Source organism: Ictidomys tridecemlineatus, chromosome 11 (genome assembly GCF_052094955.1).
Source record: "Ictidomys tridecemlineatus isolate mIctTri1 chromosome 11, mIctTri1.hap1, whole genome shotgun sequence".
NCBI classification, from domain to species: Eukaryota; Metazoa; Chordata; class Mammalia; order Rodentia; family Sciuridae; genus Ictidomys; species Ictidomys tridecemlineatus.
Window position 1 is genome coordinate 118,676,419 of NC_135487.1, and position 22,183 is coordinate 118,698,601.

At 41.6% G+C, this 22,183-nt stretch overlaps 3 pseudogenes; all 3 read right to left on the reverse strand.

The window, feature by feature from the left end:
• Window positions 1-7,418: 7,418 nt before the first annotated feature.
• Window positions 7,419-8,909, reverse strand: LOC144368366 (autophagy-related protein 16-1 pseudogene; annotated as a pseudogene).
• A 244-nt stretch (window positions 8,910-9,153) lies between these two features.
• LOC144368705 (autophagy-related protein 16-1 pseudogene) lies at window positions 9,154-11,105 on the reverse strand (annotated as a pseudogene).
• LOC144368365 (myb/SANT-like DNA-binding domain-containing protein 3 pseudogene) lies at window positions 10,602-11,825 on the reverse strand (annotated as a pseudogene).
• Window positions 11,826-22,183: the final 10,358 nt, after the last annotated feature.

Below are 22,183 nucleotides of genomic sequence, written 5' to 3' on the forward strand. Positions count from 1 at the left end.
AGCCACATTCCCAGCCTTTTTTGTATTTTATTAAGAGACAGGGTTTCACTGAGTGGCTTAGCATCTTGCAGTTGCTCAAGCTGACTTTGAACTCCAGATCCTCTTGTCTCAGTCTCCTGAGCCTCTGGCATTACAGGTGTGCACCACTGAAGCCCGCTCTCAGGTTCACTTGTTTTTAACCCATAACATGTTTGGGTTCCTTCTTTGCAGGCCCTAGATGTTGTGTACTGCTACAAACACCATAATGGCAGTATCTTTCGGGGCTGAAATGAACCATGAAGGAGGGCCTGGAATGAATCTTAAAGAAATCATATGGGAATTACAATATGAATTAGAAGAAGACAAACAGAGTTTCTGAGATTTGGAAAAAAAATTCTTATGTAAATGTACCACCTATACCCTGGCTAAGAAGAACTGTGCAGTCAGTCTTGAACATTTCTTGCTTTTAAAAAAATCACTTATTAACTTTTAAGTTATAAAATCAGGATTTTATAACTGTCTTTCTATACTAATGGTCTGAGAGTATGGACAGGTATGCAATGGCAAGAAAAGCAGAAAGACACCCCCTATGCCCCCCAAAAAAGTATTATGTCAAAAATGGATAGATAAATTAACAGAAGGCCCAAGTTCTCTGGCACTCTGTTATATACCAGGCTGTATTTGCTGGCCATCTATATGTAAGTATCAATATAGTCATGCAGGAGGTTCAACCAGAGCTTTGTTTCTCATTGTGTGCTCCTTCTGAGGCCATATACCTTAGAGATGGAGTCGAGCCTTCTTCCTCATTAGCTTGTTCTCTGGCTAGTACACTGGGCACTGGTGGCTCTCCCACTCTCATAGAGTGATAACTATGTCCATGAAATTAAAAAAAAAAAATGGTTTCCTAGATCATATTTGAAGGGAGGGACTTTCTGGGGACTCCAACCTTCAGCTTTGAAGCAGGACCAGCTGGGAGGCTCTAGCTTCTAAACAACCTTGATTTCATCTGTTATTCTTTACTGTCTCAAAAGTCTCAATGGTGAATTGCAGGAAGAGAAAGAAAATGACCGCCTGCTGATCAAAAAGTATTTTGTACCCTCTGATCAACTTGATTCACCTGACTCACAAGAACTTCTCAGAAGCTCTGTCTTCCCATCAATGAGCCTAAAGTCAGCTCTGCTGTGGATGAAGCCAGTGAGTACTCCTATCATAATTCAGATGAGTCCAACTTGTCTCCTTGGTAAAGCACAAATTCTCTGCACTCAACTCCACTGTGTAGGCTAAGATATATGCATACAAAGGCAGGAGACCCATTTTGTTTCAGAGTAGGTACAGAGATCAGGTGGATCTTAAGCTTTGCTATTTTCCTATATCCTGGTCAGTTTTCTTTCATTGTGCCTTTGCTATGCCAGCCATATATTTGCATATTATTTGCACTTAGGAGGTAGGGGCATCTTATTGTTGCTGAGTCTGGATTTGAATTCATGATTCTCCTGTCTTAGCCTCCTGAGCCACTGGGATTATAGTCCTGAGCACTGTGCCCAGTACAGTGGACAATTTTAAGGGTAGAATCAGTCAGAGTCTGTGTAGTGCTCTACACATAAAAGTAAGCATAAGAGTAAAAGAAAGGAAAAATAAAATATCAAAGTCATTATAAGCTGCATATCAACTCATGGGCTTCCTTGTCCAAAGCTGCTTTCTTCATTTGGTGACCCTCTTAGTGGAAGAGTGTGTCACAGTGACATCATAGATAATAAAGGATTCTGTTGTCTCTGGTTTTATTTTCAGAGCTGAATTTAGATGCTTCCATTCCAATAAAAAATCATGCCAAGATAGAGGATGATGCTCTTAAAGGATCATCTGACAACACACGTGGTTTTCAAGAGCATGTCCTTAATGTTGCCAGAGGTGTCTGCAAACAGAAGATAATCAGAAGACAAATTCTGTTGAGAAAGTGCATGTAGATTCCCTGACCTTCAAGCTTCAGGTATGTTGGCTCTGGAATGCACTTGACTCCTTTTAACTCTATATTATATTGTAGCTCCAGACAATAAATAATGCCGCCGAGCTGTAATAACAAAAACAGCATGATATTGGCACCAACATAGACCCAAAGACCAATAGGACAGAGTAAAAGACAGAGACAAATCCACATACTTAGAGCCATCTGATACTTAACAAAGGTGCAAAAAAATATACATTGGAGGAAAAACATTTTAAATAAATGGTGCTAAGACAACTGGATAGTGATATGTAGAAAAATAACACTAGAACCCTATTTTGCACCCTGCACAAAACTCAAATCAAAATGGATCAAACACTTAAGAATTAGACCAGAAACATTACAGCTGCTAGAAGAGAATATAGGGCTAACATTCCATCATAAAATTGCTGGCACCAACCTCCTTAACAGGATACTCAAAAGTGCATGAAATGCCCTCATTTTTATACAAAATTACACATAAGAGGAAGTGAGGGGAAAGGGAAAAAACAAGAGAGAGAAATGAATTACAGTAGATGGGGTAGAGAGAGAAGATGGGAGGGGAGGGGAGGGGGGATAGTAGAGGATAGGAAAGGCAGCAGAATACAACAGACACTAGTATGACAGTATGTAAAAATGTGGATGTGTAACCGATGAGATTCTGCAATCTGTATATAGGGTAAAAATGGGAGTTCATAACCCACTTGAATCAAATGTATGAAATATGATATGTCAAGAGCTTTGTAATGTTTTTAACAACTAATAAAAAAGAAAAAAAGTGCATGAATTGAAATTAAGAATAAATAAGTGGGATGCCATCAAACTAGAAAGCTTCTTTCCAGCAAAGGAAAGAAATAAGTGTGTGAACAGAGAGCCTACAGAATGGGAAAAAATCTTGACCAGCTACTCATCTGATAAGGAATTAATATCCAGAATATACAAAGAACTCAAAACACTTCACACAAAAATATTCCAAATAACCCAATCAATAAATGGGCAATATAACTAAATGGAAACTTCTTAACAAAAGAAATACAAATAGTCAAATATATGAGAAAATGTTCAACCTCACAAGCAATCAGAAAAACACAAAATGAAAACAAAACTGAAATTTCACCTCACCCGGAAATGGCAATTGTCAAGGATACACAAACAAAAAATGTGGGCAAGGTTGTGGGGGCAAGGTGCACTTGTACATTTAACTGCAGACTAGTACCATTCCATAAGCAGAATTGAGATTCATCAAAAAACTAGAGATGTAACCATCCTATGAGCATCTTCCCATTCCTAGGTATTTTTCCAAAACTTCTAAAATCAGCATACTACAGTGACAGCTTCCTCAATATTTACACCAGCACATTTTGCAATAGTAAATTATGAAATCAACCTCAATATTCCCCACAATAGATAAATGAATTTAAAATCATATATATATATATATATATATATATATATATATATATATATATATAATGTTTGTGTGTATGTGTGTGTGTGAGACAGAGAGGGGGGGGGAGAGATGCACACTGGAGTTCTACAGAGCCATAAAAGAGGATGAAATTATGGTGTTTGCGAATAAATGGATAGAAATGAGAATATCATGCTACGTGAACTAAGGCAAACACAAAAACTTGAAGCTTGAATGTTTATTCTCATGCTGAAACTAGAGTAAAACAAAGAAAATGGGGAGGGCAGAATAGGATATTTTACACATAAAGGAAAGAACAGTAATGGAGAAGATTGTGAGGCAGAGTGCAGGGATGGGTAAGGGGAGGCAGTGAAGAATGATTTTTTTTTAGTTGTAGATGGACACAATATCTTTATTTTTACTGGGTGCTGAGGATAAAACCCAGGGACTTGGGCATGAGTGGCAAGTGCTCTTCACTGAGCCACAACCGCAGCCCCAAAATGAATTCTGAAAAAGTTGTTATATGCACATATAAATATACCACAGGGATCTCCACCTTTATACATAGGTAGAAAGAACCAATCAAATATAAATTAATATATGAGGAAAAGGAAGTCTAGTAGAGTAGATGAAGGATATTTGGGAGAAGTTAAGGAGGATGGGAGGAAAAAGAGAGAGGGAAAGGGGCAAATCATGAACTGAAATTGCATAGATGTATGAATCCACTGCTACATATGACCATAAACTTCTAAAGTTAAAAAATGTAAGAAAATTATTGTAAAATATAAAAAGGCAAAAACAAAAATTCTATGGAAGTTTGGCTATAGGTGTGAGACATATATTGGCCTGGAGCCTGTTTTTTCCAATTTCATTCATAGTAGGACAGGTTTTACTATATGTTTATACTTTACACGACCCAACTGGCAAAGTGTGGCACTGAGACTTTAATAGACAAGCTGGGGTTTACACGGCTTAGAGACCTAATAAAGTGCTTTGCTTTTTAGTTGGTCTTCCTTCCACCTCACTAGGCTCTGTCTCATTATTATAGACCTTCCACACTCTCTAGAGTGGCTTCCTTTTCTTCACCTAGGGGGACCTCACTATGTGGCAAAATGCTCCTGATTCTAAGGAAACGAGGACGTGAAGAAAGCACTGGGTGGAAGGCACATTTATTTCACATGGTTGACTTTCAGTCCTTCACCAATCTCTTGCCTGCCTCTTCAGATAAGCATGTTCACCAAATTTCTCTGGCTCTCTTCAATATCCAGACTCTATGTTGCTTCCCTAGGTTAATTTGAGTGTTAACAGAGGCCCCACTCCTCAACCTCTTGACACATCATTCCACTCTGTGTCTTCTGTTTTGCCTTTTGGGAGCTCCAATTGATTTGCCGACTCCAATCACCTGCATGGCCATATCCTCAATCACTTCTGCTCAGGTTTCTCTAAATCTGAACCTTGAAATTCTCATGCCAAATTCTCATGCCAGATATTCTTGGGTCATGTTAGTCCTTATTTTCTCTGGTTGCCCTGAATACTTATTTCTCAGATGATGACCTCAATTGTCAAATAAAAATGGACAATTTCATGGATTTTTAATTGTGGCCTTTAAGTAAGAAACATCTGTGAAGTGCTAAGCACAGTACCCAGCTGGCAGGAAGTGCTAAGCATACATCAGGTTGTTGCCTTCCCCTTTTGGAGCTGCCATGGTGGGTGTGGTGCTGAGCCACATCTTCATTTCCTTCTAACACAGTCTTCCCCATCACTGTTTTCCCATGTACCAGCTAAGGTGTAACACCATGGCTCAGTCCCAGCTCTTCTTGTTCATAGACCCCAGATTCCTGAACTAGAGCCTGGCTCTGACCCGCTCTCCTCTTACCAGACTACTTTTTTTGTGATACATAACATTTTGATCAACTTTCATAATACAGGAAGTTTGAGCTCAAGTCCTTCTGTGTGCTAAGTAAGCATTCTGCCATTGAATAGCACCCCAGCCTTTGATCAATATTTTAACATATACATATATCACATATATTCATATGTGTATTATATATGTGTGATTCTGTACATATTTAAGTTTCATTGCAAAGCATTGTACTAGACAGCACATAAAAAATTATACTCACAATTGGTTTATAAATTTATACCTAACAAGTTTTAAACTGGAAGTTAAATTCATTTGGAATACTTGTCCATCAAATGTTTTTTTTTTTGTTGTTGTTCTAAATAATAGAAACATATCTATCTGACGACTTTTGGTTTTTTATGTGGCATATGCATGCTAATGAGAGGGAAGTCCTGGAACCTTGTGTGGTGAAGGCTAAACTGTGCATGATTTGGGGTGCAGGCTGTTTGTGGTGTCCTAAACACTGGTTGTTTTTACTCCCTAGATTCAGTTATTTTCTCTGTAGTTTGGGGTGTTGGCTGGGTTCTCTAACTCTGGTCTTCCACATCTCTTCTTTTTCTTCTCCTGGCTCAGGTACTGTCATTGTCACCAGGACAAACTAAAGGACTTGGACACAATGAAGGAAAATTATTAATGCAAGTAACTGTTGGTCCTCTGTGTGTCATGTGAATTTATAAAGTTTTCTGTGCGCAACAAAGCCTTCAGTCCTGTTCATTGAATCTTCTGTGGCTTCTTCTCATTCTTCTTCTTGCCACAGTTGTCATATTGCTCTGTCTGGGTCATTGCCCTGTACACATTCTTTTACTTGTCTGTGCCTTTTCTATCCAGAAAACTTTTCATGTTTATACTATTTGTCCTGAATAGCTCACTTACCAGTGAAGACAAACTTTGTCTTCTGGCAAGTTTATCATTATGCAGTGATGTAAGAAAGATTATAAAAATAAAGAAATCAAAATGTCTCTATGGGCTTGACCCACCCTGCAATTTGAAGACTGCCTTTCTTGATTCTTGATTCTTTTTTTATTTATGAAGTTCTGTTGGGCAACATACATAGTTAAATAAATTAAAGATGTGCCCTGGCTGTGAATTTCCACTCCCCTCAATACAAGTTCTTTGAATGGCAAAACAAAAAAGAAGATGCAAGCAGGAAAATGATGGAAAATGAAGATCATGTCCCTGTCAGCAAAGATGCCTCATTCCTTTCTCATTTTCTGGTACCCATGTACCTCATGTCCAGAGAACAAGTGTGGAAGAAAAAAGTGCAAATGAAAATGTGATAAAAACATGATGTTATCGACACCAACACAGAATTAAAATCTTACACAGGTCAACGGATAAATATAAATGTTTCCCCAGCCTTCATCACAGCCCAACAGGAAACACAACACCACCATGCTCCTTGGACTGGGCTTCCTGCACTGAACTCCAAGGTCAGTGCATGCAGGACTGGAGAGGGTCAGTGGCTGGAATCACCACCACCAGCTCTGGAGAAAATACATCAGATACCTCAAATCCTTTGTCATCAATAAGAATGTGGCAAGCACACACCTTCCATGCATTTGCAAAATGATTCAGGAGCCCAATTTTCAACTCTGTCACAAACCCACCTCACTTGAAAAGGCTGGCACATGTCCTTGCCTGTCTCAAAATTTTTTTAACCAAATCAATATACATTTCTTGACCAAGAAGTAGATATGTAGAAGAACGGAGCTGGATGGAATCAAAGTTTTTAAGACCACTCAAAAGACCTCAGGTTTCAGCAATAATGAGTTCATGAGAGCCCAATGATCAGCCCAGGCCCTGTGTTTGGGATTTCCTCTAATCCAATGCTTAGAGCAAGTCCACTAGGCAAAGGACTTCCAGTTGAAGGGCTGTGTCTGCCACACGACCAGCGCTGTTCATGAAAGAAGGTTTGGTTCATAAGTAATTGCTAGGGAGTTTAAAATTAAAGAGACAAGACTCTCATTACCTTTAATACCAGCTCTGAGATGGCTTCTCCTAGCTCCTGCCTCCAGCCACCTAAAGTGGTGGCAAGGTTTACAGAAGAGGCTAGAGAGAGAGAGAAAGAGAGAGAGAGAGAGAGAAAGAGAGAGAGAGAGAGAGAGAGAGAGAGAGAGAGAGAGAGAGAGAGAGAGAGAGAGAGAGAGAGAGAGCATGTCAGGAAGTGGGCTTTTATTGGGGAACAAAAACTTCCAGGGAAAGTATCATCCAATGAAGATGAAGGGGGGCAGCATCCCAAGGTCAGGGGTGATGCTTGGGTCTTCAGGGCAGTGGCCAGACATGCCTCTGCAAGGACAAGCCCTCAGACCTGGAAAAGGGTGGGGAAGGCTCTACACAGTTGTTTCTAAGCGTCTCTCACCCAGCCAGGGAGGTAACTCAAATCACGTGCAAGGATGGCCTCCCATAGCTGTGCATCTGGTAGAACTGAATGGGAGCAGCACAGCTGCGGACAAACCTGGACATGTGGGTGTCACTGGCACTGTCATCCAGTGAGAAGAGCTAGAGGGGACCCTGTGGCTCCCCAATGAGGTATGGAAGATCAGAATTACTAGTGTTTCCCACACCAACTGAGACAAGAGCCTGATCCTTGGCCAGGTGACTTGCAGGGTCAGGCTGTTTCAGTATTTTTTCCTCCAAGCCATTAGAGAGCTTAGTCAAAATTCTCAGAAATCCTGTACAAAGGAAGGCCACCATGTTGCATGACATGGGCTCTTCTCTGGAAGGACCTGTGCCCACAGGACAGGACTGTGTGCATCCCTGCTACTCTCCTGAAGGTCATCAATTCTGTGCCCTTAGCATAGATTTGCTGCTTTTGTTCACACTGACAACATGCACACTGGAGAGACACCACACCACAGTGTTGACAGAAGAGCTTCTGGGAGAGACCAGAAGAGCACTGGAGTCAAGACTGTAAACCATACCCAGTGCATTCCAAATCCAGCTGTACCTGCCCAGGCAGAGACTCGTTGACAGCAAAAGAATTCTAGAGAAATTCCCCATGCACTGTAAGTCTGGCTCACTTAGCAGTCGGGCCTCACTGAATCCAGCCTAAGGGAGCAGCTGTGCTGTTTTGAAAGAACCTTCTCCTCTTTCCCTGTGAGCACTATCCAGACATAGAGAGAGAACAGAGAGAGCCCTTGGCCAAGACTGCTGCCACATAACTGCAATCAGGCCTGAAGACTCTGGTACAGAGCTGCACTTGAATCCAGGTGCACTGAACCTCTGCTTGAGAGCATTTGTCTGAAAACCAATGATTTTCAGCAAGTCATCATGGGAAGAGCTCAGAAGTTCAGTCCTTTCTGGGTTTAGATCCAAAGCAAAAATCTTCCCCAACAGCTCCATTTCTCACACCACACTCTGACCAGATGTCCCTGAAATGACTTTTCTTGTCAAAAAGTCCACTCATCACACATTGCTCTGTGCAAACAACATCATTGTAACTGAATCCTGCAAATGCTCTCTTTATGCTTTCTTGCATAGATCCCAGAGTTCAAGAGTCAGGTCATGACTTCCTGAGACATCCATGCATTGTCCAGCAGGAAATCAGCAGGGAACACTTTCCCACTATGTCCTGTGAGCATGTGCTATAATCAATAATCATCCACAGTCCAGCTTCAAAATTATTTGAAGTTGTAAGCCCTAGTACTATCAAATGAATCCTAATGTTATATATAACCAACAAGAACCAATAAAAAATAGAAAAAGAAAAAAAAGAAAATTCAATGCTTGGGGCTGGGGATGTGGCTCAAGTGGTAACATGCTTGCCTGGCATGCATGGGGCACTGGGTTCGATCCTCAGCACCACATAAAAATAAAATAAAGATGTTGTGTCCACCAAAACCTAAAAAATATTTAAAATCTCTCTCTCTCTCTCTCTCTCTCTCAAAAAAAAAAAAATTCAATGCTTGTAATTCCAGCATTACTACCAGATAGGGAGCCTTTGAACTCATATTTGTCTCCAAATGCTTCCCATAACTTAACATTTCCATTCACCTGTGGCCAGTAATAGGGAACCTGCCCTGAGCTGCACAGGATTAACTTCCCCATCATGTGCATCAAAGACACATAAGGCAGTAGTAGTTGGTACCCTCATATGTTTACCAGAGCCAGGATGAGTGCTCACATTGTCTTGGGGGAGTGGAAACGGAGAGACAGAGCATCTCCTAAAGGTATTAGTGATAGAATCCAGAAGACCTCCAGTGGGCTGTGAGAGTCACTTAGCAGCTGCTCTGCTGATAGCTTGCACAGGGGAGATCTCCTCTGTGTGCTCTGTCCCACCCACAATGACTTCAGTGTCATCATCCTGTTCAACGGGCAGCGGTTCCTTTGTGGCTTCGGCAAGCTCTTTCTGCAGCCAGGCCTGCTGTCTCCTGGAGTCCCTTTCCTTCTCTGCATTGAGGCAGCTGGCTTCCTGGGCCTTGTTGGCCATCTGCCTAGTGACTGGCTCCTAGTTCTCTGCAGTAGTTTTCCTCAGGTTCTCCTCAAAGACAGTAAAATGACCTTCATGGCATCATATTTGTCCTTCAAGGTCTGGTTGGATATGTCAACATTCCATGTGTCACTGTGTCCAGGAACTGCAGGATTATCTCCCCAAAGATTCTCTCTGCATCCAGTTACAGCACCTCAGCTCCTCTGCAAGGTGGCATGTCAGCTGGAGATGCCAGCAACACTGAAGCCTGAAGAAGTGGCATGTTGCCACAGCACCTAAGGGACTCCTATCCTAGTGGAGGCCTGCGACCACAGCATAAGGGGACCAAAGGAGACAGGAAGGAGAGCAGCCCCAGAGATCAGCTCCAGACACAGGTGCTCCCAATGCCATGTCCATTTTGTAATTTTTTGAGATTTACTTTTTTTCTTTTTTTTAAATTCCAAGTCTTTTTTAAATAAAACAAACATAACAGTGTAGAAACCTAAATAAACATTTCTCCCTCAAAGTTGTTACATCCTTAGTTCCCAACAAAACTCTCTACTATTGGAGACAGTATTTGGAAGAGCCTTAAAAGGCAGTTTATGAGCCACATTAGAAACTATCCTTTCAAATGCTGGGCTTTTTGGAAACAGAAAATCCACAGTCAGAGGATGACACTGGAAAAAATAAAAGAGGTGCTGCAGCTTTTGCAGAAATTCCTTAAAGACCTCTAGCAAGTTCTGAGTAATAACACAGCCACTGGAGAAACGGATGGGCACCCTGCCTGGACAGCCACTTTCAATGGGGAGAGCATTCATTTGATAGAAAAATTCTGTTGTCTGCTTAAAAAAAGAAAAAAATCAGCCACACTCCTTTATAGTCACACTTGCATTTGATTAAAAAAAGATACAACACTCACACATGGTTCTTATATGAATTCTAATTAAGAGACAATACATTCAGAATTATAGCACTCAGAGATAATTTTCAGAAACTATAACAGCTTCGTTGCCACTTAAGGGGTACATAGGGTGCAGCTGTTTACCTGAATGTATTCTTAAATAAGTGACTACTACCACTCTAATTTTCCTAGTTGTAGCTCTGTTACAGGTTACTGACCGCAAGTTCACGTTCCAGATTTCCTTTGCCAACAGATTAATTACAAGGGAGCCACCCCAAAGTCTTAGGGTGAATTGGGAAAGGGCCGGTTAAATGAAGAAACAGGCCATTCCTTGGTAAAAGTTTGTAGTTTTCTTTCCCAATACATCTTCTTTTTATTGAGAACTTCCATTTTTATCCTGTGTTCCTCCTCTGCCATCTCACACTCTCGCTCTATCTGCTGGATTTTGGCCACATGCACCTCATTCATTTGTATCAGCTGCAGTTGTAAGATGGACATTTGTTGATGGTGTTCTTCCTCATGCATCTTTTTTAAAGCACCTTCCTGAGAGGTTTTGCTCCTGTAGTTTTTATTGGCTGTTATTCTGACAGCTGAACACTAGGGTTCAGGTTGAGAGGTCCCCTCACATCCCGGAAAATGTATGAACTCTTTCTCACCATCGCACAGTTCTCTATTTGAAACAGCAAATGATTCTGGGGCTGCGGCATCACGATGGTACTCGGGCCCTCCTCGGGCGGGCTCTGCAGAAAGTACAGCTGCCCGGGCAGCATGCTGGCCATCTTCTCCTTCCCCAGGACGTGGGTGCTCAGCAGTGGGCTGACGCTTCGCTTCACTTTCTCCTTTCGTGGGCCATAATTTTTTTGGTCCGAGCCTTGGTGTTCTCCCAGCACTTCTTGAGCTGTTTGAAATCCCGCAGCGACACGCTGGGCTGAGAGTTGTCTTCGTGGGCAAGCGCTTGCCAGGTCCGCTGCTTGAGGGCGATAGTTCGGGCATCGCTTTTCTTGCACTCCAGCACATATTTGTGCTTTTCTACCAAAGCAAGCAAGATGCTCTTTTCCCACTCTGAGAAGTATTTGGCAGGTTTTATAATTTCGTTGTTTTGCATTTTCCACTCTGTTTCTCTGGGCAGTTAGCTATCCTGAGGGGGTGGCGCGGTGGCCGCGGAGACCCGGGGAGGGGCCGGCGAGGCGCGAGCGCGGCGGCCTCGACTCCTCTCGCGGGCTGAGCGGCCGGGAGGGCCGCGGGCTCCGGAGCGCCTGGCGCCGGCGGCGCGCCCCCTGCCGGCCAGGCCCCGCCGCGCGCGCCGCGGCCACAAAGCCCGAAGCCGCCTCCCCCTCGCGGGCCGCCGCCGCCTGCCGGTCGGTGGGCGCTCCCCTTGGGATGACTGAGGTGGTTGCTCAGCAGTAGAATCCTTGACTAGGCTTCACAAGGCCCTGGGTTTGATCACCAGCACTGAAAAAAGTGATACTAGTTATAAGTTTTAATAAAACATTTAAGTGTGGTTTGGGCATTTTGTGACCAGGATCCTTCTGACCTCATATTATGGGTTTGGCTGTATCGTATATCCAGGGAATGTTATCAGAAAACTTTGGATAAGGTTAGTCTTATTTCTTTCTTAAATATATGACATAATCACCAATGAAGTCATAGTTTTAGAGTACATTTGATATGTTTTTATAAATTTGGTTACTATCACATGTATATATACTTATTCAGATTTTTCACTTTTTTCTGGTTTTTTAAAAAAAATGTTGTCATTGAATTAAATGTTTTTTATACAATAGAACCTTACAGGAAGATACACAATACTACATTATTGTAGTACATTAGGATCTATTGAGATGGTTTTTGTATTTGGTATTGCTTATTGCGCTTCTCTCTCTTGCTTGGTCTTGCTCTTTAGCTTTTTGAAGAATCATTTTCCATTTTATTGTTTTTCTTTATGGTGTCATCATTTTCTCTTTTATTTTTCCTCCTATCTTTATTATTTTCCTTCATCCATTTACTTTGGCTTATTTCTTTTCTTTATTTGTAGCTTCCAAGGTGGGAGCTTAAGACATCCTTGATTTTATGTGTCTTTTTCTAATGTAAGCAGGTGGACGTAGAAATGCTCTTTTAAGATCTTCTTCATCTACCTACTACTGCTGTTGCTTGGTTGAATCTCAGTTATCCTTCAGCTCAAAATAATTTCCAATTTCCCTTGTAATTTTTTTAACACACATGTATTTTAAAAAGTAATACACTACTCAATTCCAAAAGGTTTGGTTATCTTTCAGATACTTACAATTTTGACACATAATTTAATTCTGTTGTCAAATAATATACACTGAAAAAAATTCTTAAGAAAATCTTGAGACTCACTTTATATTGTATGAGTTAAATTGCCAACACTGTGACAAAATACCTAAGACAAACAACTTAAAAGAAGGAAAAATATGTTTAAGCAAATGTTTTAAAAGGTTAAATCCATGGATTCTTTGCCCCTTCTATTTGACCTGTGGTGAAGCTAAACACTTTGGTCCGAGTCATGTGGTGGAGCAAAGGTGTTCACATCATGGTGTGTGGGAAGTGAGAGAGCAGAAGAGGTCCAAGTCCTTATTGCCTCCTTCCAGGACATGCCTCCAATGACTTTACTTCCTCAAAATAGGTCCCAGTTCCCAAAGTTTCCACCACTCCTAATAGTGCCAACGGTGAGGGACCCAACATTCAGCACTTAAGTATGTGTGGAAAATACAAGATTAAAACTATAACCAGGATGTTCCTTACAGTTTACTTTGGTGAATGTTCCATGTAATCCTGAAATGAATGTTTCTTCTCTATCTGCTAGATATAATAATCTAAATACCCTTGTAGTATTTAAATCTTTTATAGCCATACACACTTTTTTCTTTTCTTGTACTTGTTCTACCTTTTACAGACAACAAATGTTTATAACTCTATATGTGACGGTAGATTTCCTTTAATTCTTGTCATTTTTCTCTACACGTATTTTGAAACTCTTATATTAGTTGCACACACTTTTATGAATTGCATGTTTTCTTAAAATATCAATTATAATTTTAGTCTAGATTATAAATTTAGGACTCTTCTGGTTTAATGTGGTGATGAACAGATGGAGAGGAACTGGTGGGTTCCAGCTTTCCCTTGCTCTCCTCCATTTGCACAGAGCTCTCCTTCGTGACTGCTGCCAGCATAGACCCACAGTGGCATGAAGCCCATACCCAGATATCTGGGTGCAGAACCACAAAGGAATAACTCCCTAGGTGAGTCCAGCACTTCTTTCCTTGAGGTCACACTTGAGTTAATGGACATATCAGCTCTATGCATTACCTTCATTACCTTCTCAGTGGTTCTTCTGACTCTCCAACTCCACTGTTCAGATTCTCTCTCCCACAATTCTTCCTCTAATTTTTGAAAATGTTATTTTCTGAGAAAGTAAAAAATGTAATATTCTAACTGGTATTTATGAAAAAAGAAGGAAAACACACATTAGTATTATCAAGAATGGCATGGAATATCATTAAAGATCCTAAAAATATCAAGAGCATAATATGGAAATTTTATAACATTATGAACTACCCTATCATATAAATTCAAATGTGGATTCATTTCTTGAAAACCCCAAGCTACTAAACTAACTCAAAATGAAACCATATTAATAATAAAAAATAATCTCTATGTCCATATTAGTTAACTGGATAATTTTGTTAACAACTAAAGAAGAAACATTATAAAAGTTACAGAATTTTTTTTTCAGAAAATGGAAAAGGAGGAAATATTTCATGATTTATTTTGTGAAGTCAGCATGCCCTTAATACAATACTAAAGAGATCCCTGCTTTCTAAAAGAAACTTAACCAAAGAACCCCAGAACCTACATATCAATAACCCTCATGAACATACATGCAAGTTTGTAATAAAGTATTAAAAATTAATTCCAGCAATGTACAAAATGAGCAATACAATAAGTGGGTGTGGTTTTTTTTTTTCTAATGTGAATTCAACTGCATTAAAGTACACACCAATAACTGGTGAGACATTTTTTTCTGCCTGTATAAAGATTAGTATTTGGCCCAGGACTGGGAAAAAAGATCCATCTTCACTGAAGTGGGTACATATTATTCAATTCATCCACAGTCCCATAAAAAATAAAGATAGAGAGCTGAGCATGATGCCTCACAACTGTACTCCCACTTCTTGAGAAGCTAAGGCAAGAAGATCTCAAGTTCAAGGCCAGCCTGGAAAACTCAGTGAGACCCTGTCACAAAATAAAATAAAATAAAAATGGCTGGAATGTACCTCGGTGGCAGATTGCTTGCCTAGTGTGTAGAAGGCTCTGGGGTCATTCTCCAATACTGCAAAGAATAATAACAGCAATAATAATCAAGATGGAGGAATAACTAATTCACTTTGTCTTCTGGATAGTCATCACTTCAACTCTGCAGTGAAAGCTCCCCTGCTTCTTAAGCCTGTGGACTCAGACTGAATTACATCTGGTGCTCCAGCTTTGATGGCACATCATGGGACTTCCTGGCCTTCACAATTGTGGGACAAATCTCATAATGCATCCTTTTATATCTATATATCTTATTGGTTCTCTTTGTGGGGGGAGAAACTCCCTAATTGCTGGGTTAAACCCAGGGATGCCTGACTGGCTCTCTGTAAAATAATCAATTGTTGTAATTCACTATGTTGATAGTTAAATACTAAGACTACATAATAATATCAGTTTTAATAGAAACTATATTTGACAATATGTATTGCACTACCCAATTTTAAGACTCACTATAACAAGATATTGTACTATGGGCAAAGGGATAAACACATAAATGAAAATAACAAAAAGATTAACCTACACAAAAAGGGCCCCATCAGTATGGTCAATTGATTATTGACAAAAGGGCAAAGGGAGTTCATTGAGAACATCTATTGGTGATAAAAAAAAATAGCATATTAGGAATAGAAGAAAAACTTATCAAACTGATAAAGGATATCTATGAAATGGAATAGCTAACATCACAGTCATCATATTTCCTGGGGAAAACCAAATGCCCTCCCCTCACACTGGTAAAAAGGCAAAGTGGCCACCCTCACCAGTCACATGAGCATTCTATGTCAGTCCTAACCAATGAGATAGTGCAGAAGAAGAAAGGCATCCATTCTTGGAAAGACAGAGATAAAACTATTTCTATCACAGATGATATGATTGTCCATATAAAATATCCCAAAGATTCTGGGTAAAAAAAACTCCTCCAAATATTAAAACTAATGAGCAGGATTAGTTAAATTGTAGGGTGCAATGTACACAAACAAAATTCAAATGTATTTCTATTAATAGAAATATATACATAACTAGAAAGGAAACTTTTGAAATCAATACCATTTAAAATGGTTTTCCCAAAATGAAATACTTCAAAAAAAAAAACATATAAGAGTGTATAAGTGGCAAAGAATTTTAAAAGGATAAACGAACACCTAAATTAGGAGATATAATGTGTTTATGGTTAGAAGACCCACAGAGTAATAGCTGAGTGATATCTGTACTCACCGCAGGAAGAAAAGCTGGGGCATGATGGAGCCTGAGAAAGGGCTTGCAAATCTAGGGCGACTTGGGACTTGTTCATTACTGTGGTTCCATGCAGTAATGGTGAGCACTCTGCACACTTTAGGTCCAACAATCAGAGTTTAATTCTAGGTGGAACCTTTTGTCTAGTTGGGGTAAAGCCCATTTTCTCTCACTCCTTAAGTGAGACTTGGTTTCCCCTCTGAGTTCTACTTGAAGGGACAGGCAGGATTCAGGACAGGGAAAGAGGCTGCTCAAGACAGTGGCTGCTCCCTGAGTCCTCCATGGTACCCTGCTGCTTGTCCATTCAGCCCTGTCTCCCAGTGATGTCCCCTGGCTCCTCATTAATTCAGGTGCCTGAGGCCACAACCACTGGAAAACTGGATACATCAAATCTGGGTGTCTAAGCTTGGGACATCCTATCCCCAGTGATTCTGAGGGCTCCATGCTTGCTGGCACTGGAGGTCTCCACCCCGTGGCCAATGGGCCCCATGACCCTGCAAGACCCCCTCTGTCCTCAGGTGACCCTAAGCCGCTGACCACCAAATCCTTCGCCAGGACACCTGCTTCTATTTGGACCTATTGTCCTATTTCCATTCAAGTAGAAAATACTTGAAATAGGAAAAGGTGTTCCTAGGCTCAGAGGTGGGATGATCAGACTCAGTTTCCAGTCCTGGGTTCAAGCGGTTGGGAGCAGTTCAGTCAGTTACTTAGATTCTTAACTGTCACCCACGTTTGACCTGAAGAACCGCGCGCTTCCAAGTGTCTATTGAGGCCAGTAGGGGGCGCAGGTGCCAGGGTCTTGCGCCTCAGTGTAGGGCATCCCAGCGGAGTTCGTCCTGGGAGAAGGCGAGAGGAGCCTGAGCAGCTCAGGGGCGCCCCCAGCATCGCAGGGCTGCTCCTCGCTTCTGCCAGGCTCTGCTCTGTGGAGGCGCCTTGGAGACCATGAAAAGTTATGGCGATTTCCTCCTCTTCACGGAGAAAGTTAGAAGAGGATTTGAAAGGAGCTTCCTGTCTAGTTAAAATGTTCCCCACCTGGCGCTAGACAGGCTTTTCTTTGATTTTTTTTTTTAAATTTCCGTGGAAAATGGTTGCTTTTTTGAGGGACGCACTTGGGAGCATCTGAAAAGAAAGAGTTGGGAGCCTTGGACGGTCGTGTAGGGAGGGGATAGCAACAGAAAGGAGAAAGAAGAGGGTCTACCAGCAAGGAGCCAAGAGGGTAGTTTTCAGTTGCTGGGTTTGGTTTTTCTTTTTTTTGGGGGGGGTGAGTGGGTGGGTGTAGGGGGTGACTATCAGGGATTGAATTCAGGGGCACGCGACCACCAAGCCATGTCCTCAGCCCCATTTTGTATTTTATTTAGAGACAGGGTCTCTCTCAGTTGCTGAGGCTGGCTTTGAACTCCTGATCCTTCTGCCTCAGCCTCCCCAGTTGCTGGGATTGTAGGCAGGAGCCACCACTCCTGGCAGTTGCTGGGTTTGAAACATCAGATTTGCCCAATATATATGTTTGTCTTGTTTATGGAACATCAAAAAGCTTAAACTGAGCCATAAATGGAAAATGTACCCCCTCACACAGCTGTGAAGGTAGGAAGCCTGCAGTGTCCTATTCTGCCAACCCAGAGGGTCTCTCCTCTCCATATTGCATCTATTAGTATCCTGTGAAGACAGTGCCCTTTGGTTTCATTGTCCAGCTGCCTCCACTATCCACTACCAGCTGCAGTTCCAGGGCTGGAGATTGATCCACAGTTGTCCACCCAGTTGTCTTGCTTGGCTAGGCTAAGTGGACACCCTTCCTGGAATCACATATGAAGTGTACTGCTTTGGGGGTAGTGAGCCCACCTCAGGACTACTGATTGATCATGACTTTTATAAAAGAACAGGCAGTAATTAGCAGGCTCTTAAGCTTTTTACAAGAGTGGGACGATGCTGGCAAAGTCACAAGGAATCACATCCTCAACAATTTCATTCAAACTGACCAAGGCATGACTTCCCCTGAATTGAAGCAGGAGTTTTCCCAAGGATCCAGCTTGTTCCTTGTAAGCTTGATCCTGCCTTAGAAGCAGGTAGCCTTTGCTGAGTGGTGGAAACAATAGAAAATTTCAAAAGAAAAAGAGAACAGTTTTAAGGGAGATTTTCTCTTGATATTCTCTAATATTTTAGAACAGAACATTTGATGATTAAAAAAAAAAAAGCCATGTCCTCAGCCCCATTTTGCATTTTATTTAGAGACAGGGACTCACTCAGTTGCTGAGGCTGGCTTTGAACTCCTGATCCTTCTGCCTCAGCCTCCCCAGTTGCTGGGATTACAGGCATATCCCCAAAATCAAGGATTCCATCGACTTCCATATTCCCAACTTGTAAATGTGTCCCCAGTCTGACCTCTATCTCTTTTTTCTCCTATCAGAGTGGAAGCTGGTATTCTTTCTTAGGACTAATTCTCATTTGTTCAACATTTAAATCCCTTCCCATCTCCTCAAGGACTTTATTTTTTCTCTCCTGTAGTGTTCCCCTTTGCCTCATTACCAGCTTTTTTCATCAGTATTTTGTATGCTAGAATCTCTTTTGCCTTAAAAATAAAATTAAATCCATGCCTCAAACATAAGTTGCACCCAGATCCTTCCTTTCATAGTGAAGCTTGTTGAAAAGGCTAGTTACTCTCCCTGTCTCCACATGCTCTCCTGGTTCCTCCTCTGCCTACTGCAGTCTAATCCCTGTTGCCCTGACTCCACTGATGCTGGTCTGGTCAAGATTACCAATGGTTTTCTAATTGTGGAGCCCAGTGACTACATCCTCATTCCTTATACATGACCAGAGTGGCATTTTTCAATCAAACTTTCCCACTTCTCAAAACACTCTTCCCTGGGTTTCTGTGATGCCAAGACTCTTTGTTTCTCCCTTTTTTTCTTCTTTAAGGGAATACTTTCCCTTAAATGTAGTTGTTCCTTGAGACTCCATCTATTTTACCTCTTCTCTGCTCACACTATCAAATTCTCCCTAAGTGGTCTCATGCGTTTTCATGATAATTTCCTTCTGGAATCTGGGCTCCATATTTATATACCCAGCTACTCTCTCCACTCATGCCTCAGGATGACTCTCATATTTCTGGCTTGGGAAACGAGGTGAATGGGAAGATAACATAAAAAAGAAGCAAGTTTAGGTGTAGTTAAGTTTGATTTGGGACATGCTGAGTTTGAGGTTCCTGTGTTCAGGAGCCGTGTAGGCAGAGCAGGACTGAAAGCAGATTCGGACATCTTTGAGGTGGTTTGTATTATGGAAAGATCTGGGGATATTCTTGGTCTATCTGCCTGTGGATTCATCTCAGACCATTTCATTTATTTTGTTTTGTTTGGCAGGACAGAGGATTGAACCCAGGGTTACCGTATTACTGAGATATAACCCGAGTCCTTTGTATTTTTTGTTTTGAAAAAGGATCTCATTAAATTGCCAGAGCTTGCCCTTGGAATGTAATCCTCCTGCCTCAGTCTTTCTGGTAACTGGCTTATAGGTGTACACCACTACACCCAACTCAGACCCTTTTATTATAGGGTTTTCCCCTAGCCTGAACTCCCTTTTCTTCTGAAACCCCCCTCCTTATTTAACTAATTCATACTCCTATATTCAGACCTCAATTTAAATATCAGTTTTTAGAAAGCCCTTCACTGAGGCCCAGACTACTTGAGAACCTGAGGTTCCCATTACCTGTACTCACAGTCCCTCCCTGTGTCCTGATAGTCATAACATTTGATTGTTACTACCTGGTCAATATCTCTTTCACCCCCACTGAGAGACCAGGAGCTGCATCTGTCTCCTTCATTGTTCAGCTCTGCATTTCTCTTATCTAGGAGGGCTGGCACTTGTTTGCTGAATAAAGGAAAGAATGAACCAAAGAGTCTGCAGCTGGGCAGGACTAAAGACTTAATTAAACAGAGCTGTTTTTTCCTTCCATTTAAGTTACTGATAAAATTATTAAACAGCCTGGTGTGGCGGCACATGACTGTAAACCCAGCTATGGGTGTTCTGGGGTGGAAAGATCACAAATTCTGGGCCACTTGGGTGGCTTGGTGTGACCTTTTCTCAAAACGGAAAGTAGGGGTGTCTGGAGATGTGGGGATGGAGCTCCGTGGTAGAATGCTTGCCTGGCATGCATGAGGCCCTGGATTTGATACCACCAAAATAAACTTTTTAAAAAGTAAAAAGGGCTGAGGATATAACACAGTGAGAAAGGGCACCTACTTTTTTTTTTTTTAAATTATTGATCAGATTCAGACCTAGAACACAGACCAAAGGGAATATCAGAATATGTCTCTAGGTTCACCCTAATGTCGTACTTTGGTGTGCATAAAAGAGTTGCCACAGTCTGGCTGGGCACAAAATCACAAGCCACTCAAGCAAGAACAAACTTTATTTCCAAAACTCCTTTGAACACCACACATGCAGCCTTCTCCTGGGACACACCACACCAACAGGAAAATCCCTCCTCTGGAAATCCCTCCTACCACACTTCCCCAAACAATGGGAACTCTCCAGGAGTCCCGCAAGAGCTCCAAAATAACAGGCCTAGGAGGACAGCAGGGGTCCAATGTCCAATTGAATGCACATCTTAACATAATCATTATCTCAATGGCTTGCTGGCATCACCTTTCAACCAAAAATGCCATGCATCATTCCTACTTGGCTATGGCTCTTAGCAAAGAGGTTTAAAATAAAGGTTAAGGCTGGGGACATAGCTCCCCAGCTAACATCAGGAAACCCTGGGTTTTAATCCAGCTCAGCAAAAAATTAAAAATAACACGTACAAATTACTAGTCTACCTCCCTATGCCCACCCCACCCCTAGGGTTCTGATTTAATAGATTAAGTATAGGGCCCTGACCTTTTTTTCTAACAAGTGCTCCCAATAACTCTGATGCTATGGTTCACAGATCATGCTTTGAGAAATGTCAGTACCTGTAATCTGGCTTCTCAACCCTCAAGTCATGAAACTAAGCTCACCGTGGTTACCAGCAACCTCTGTGCAGCCAAATTTAGATTTCCAGTTTTCTTTCCTTGTCTTACTTAACATTTTCCACTTGAACACAGGGTGAGGTAAGTGAGGCGGGATCTCAGGTGCAGAGTCAGATCCTGTTTTTATGTAAAATGTTGATATTTGATTCATCATGAATTTTATATTAATTTGATTATTTTAAATATTGCACTGAAATATGATTTTATTGCTGAGGTGTGTTTTTTTTTTTTTTGGTGCCCTTTACAGAGATGATTTACCACTGAGCTATATCCCCACCCCTTTTTGGGGGCGGGGGGGGGGAGGGGTCTTGCTGTGTTGCAAGGACAAGCCTCAGGTTTACAGTTCTCCTGTCTCAAATGCCCAAGTCACTGGGATCATAGGTGTCTGCCATTGCACACAACTTTGGTGCCCCTTTAAATTCGAGATCCAAGGCAAGTGCTGTGCCTCCTTCACCTCATCTAGTCCAGCCTGATGGCCTCTGCCCCTTCTCAGCTCTCTTCTTCTATTGCTATTTCTCTTGCCTCAGCTGCAGAATTTCCTCCCACCCTAAATGTTAGTGTTTCCAAGGATTCTGTGTCCAGCCCACTTCCTTTCTTACTCAGTCATTGCACTTGTGCTAGGCATCGTCATTCTTCCCCATACCTCAGGTGCTAGTAATAGTGCCTTACATTTAGTGGACATTCAGCTAATGCTTATGCAATGACTGGATGAACCAGGCCTTAAAGGTACAGCTGTAGATTCACTTTCTATAGCCAGAATTATGTATTATTTCCTAACTTTGGGAGGTGGGGGGAGTACTGAGGACTGACATTTATTATAGGTAAGAAAAAATGAACTTGGAAAGATTGAGTAATTTACTAGTAAATAGGAATGGATCTGTCTGACCCAAAGCCCATAGGCCATCTATTGTACTCCAGGATCTCCCACTAGGTAGGCAGTGCAAACCCACAACTCCACCTGCAACACCATACAGGGAGACCACCCACATCAGCAGCCTCGCCCACTCCCTATGTCTACAGGTAGAAAGGCCTGGCAGG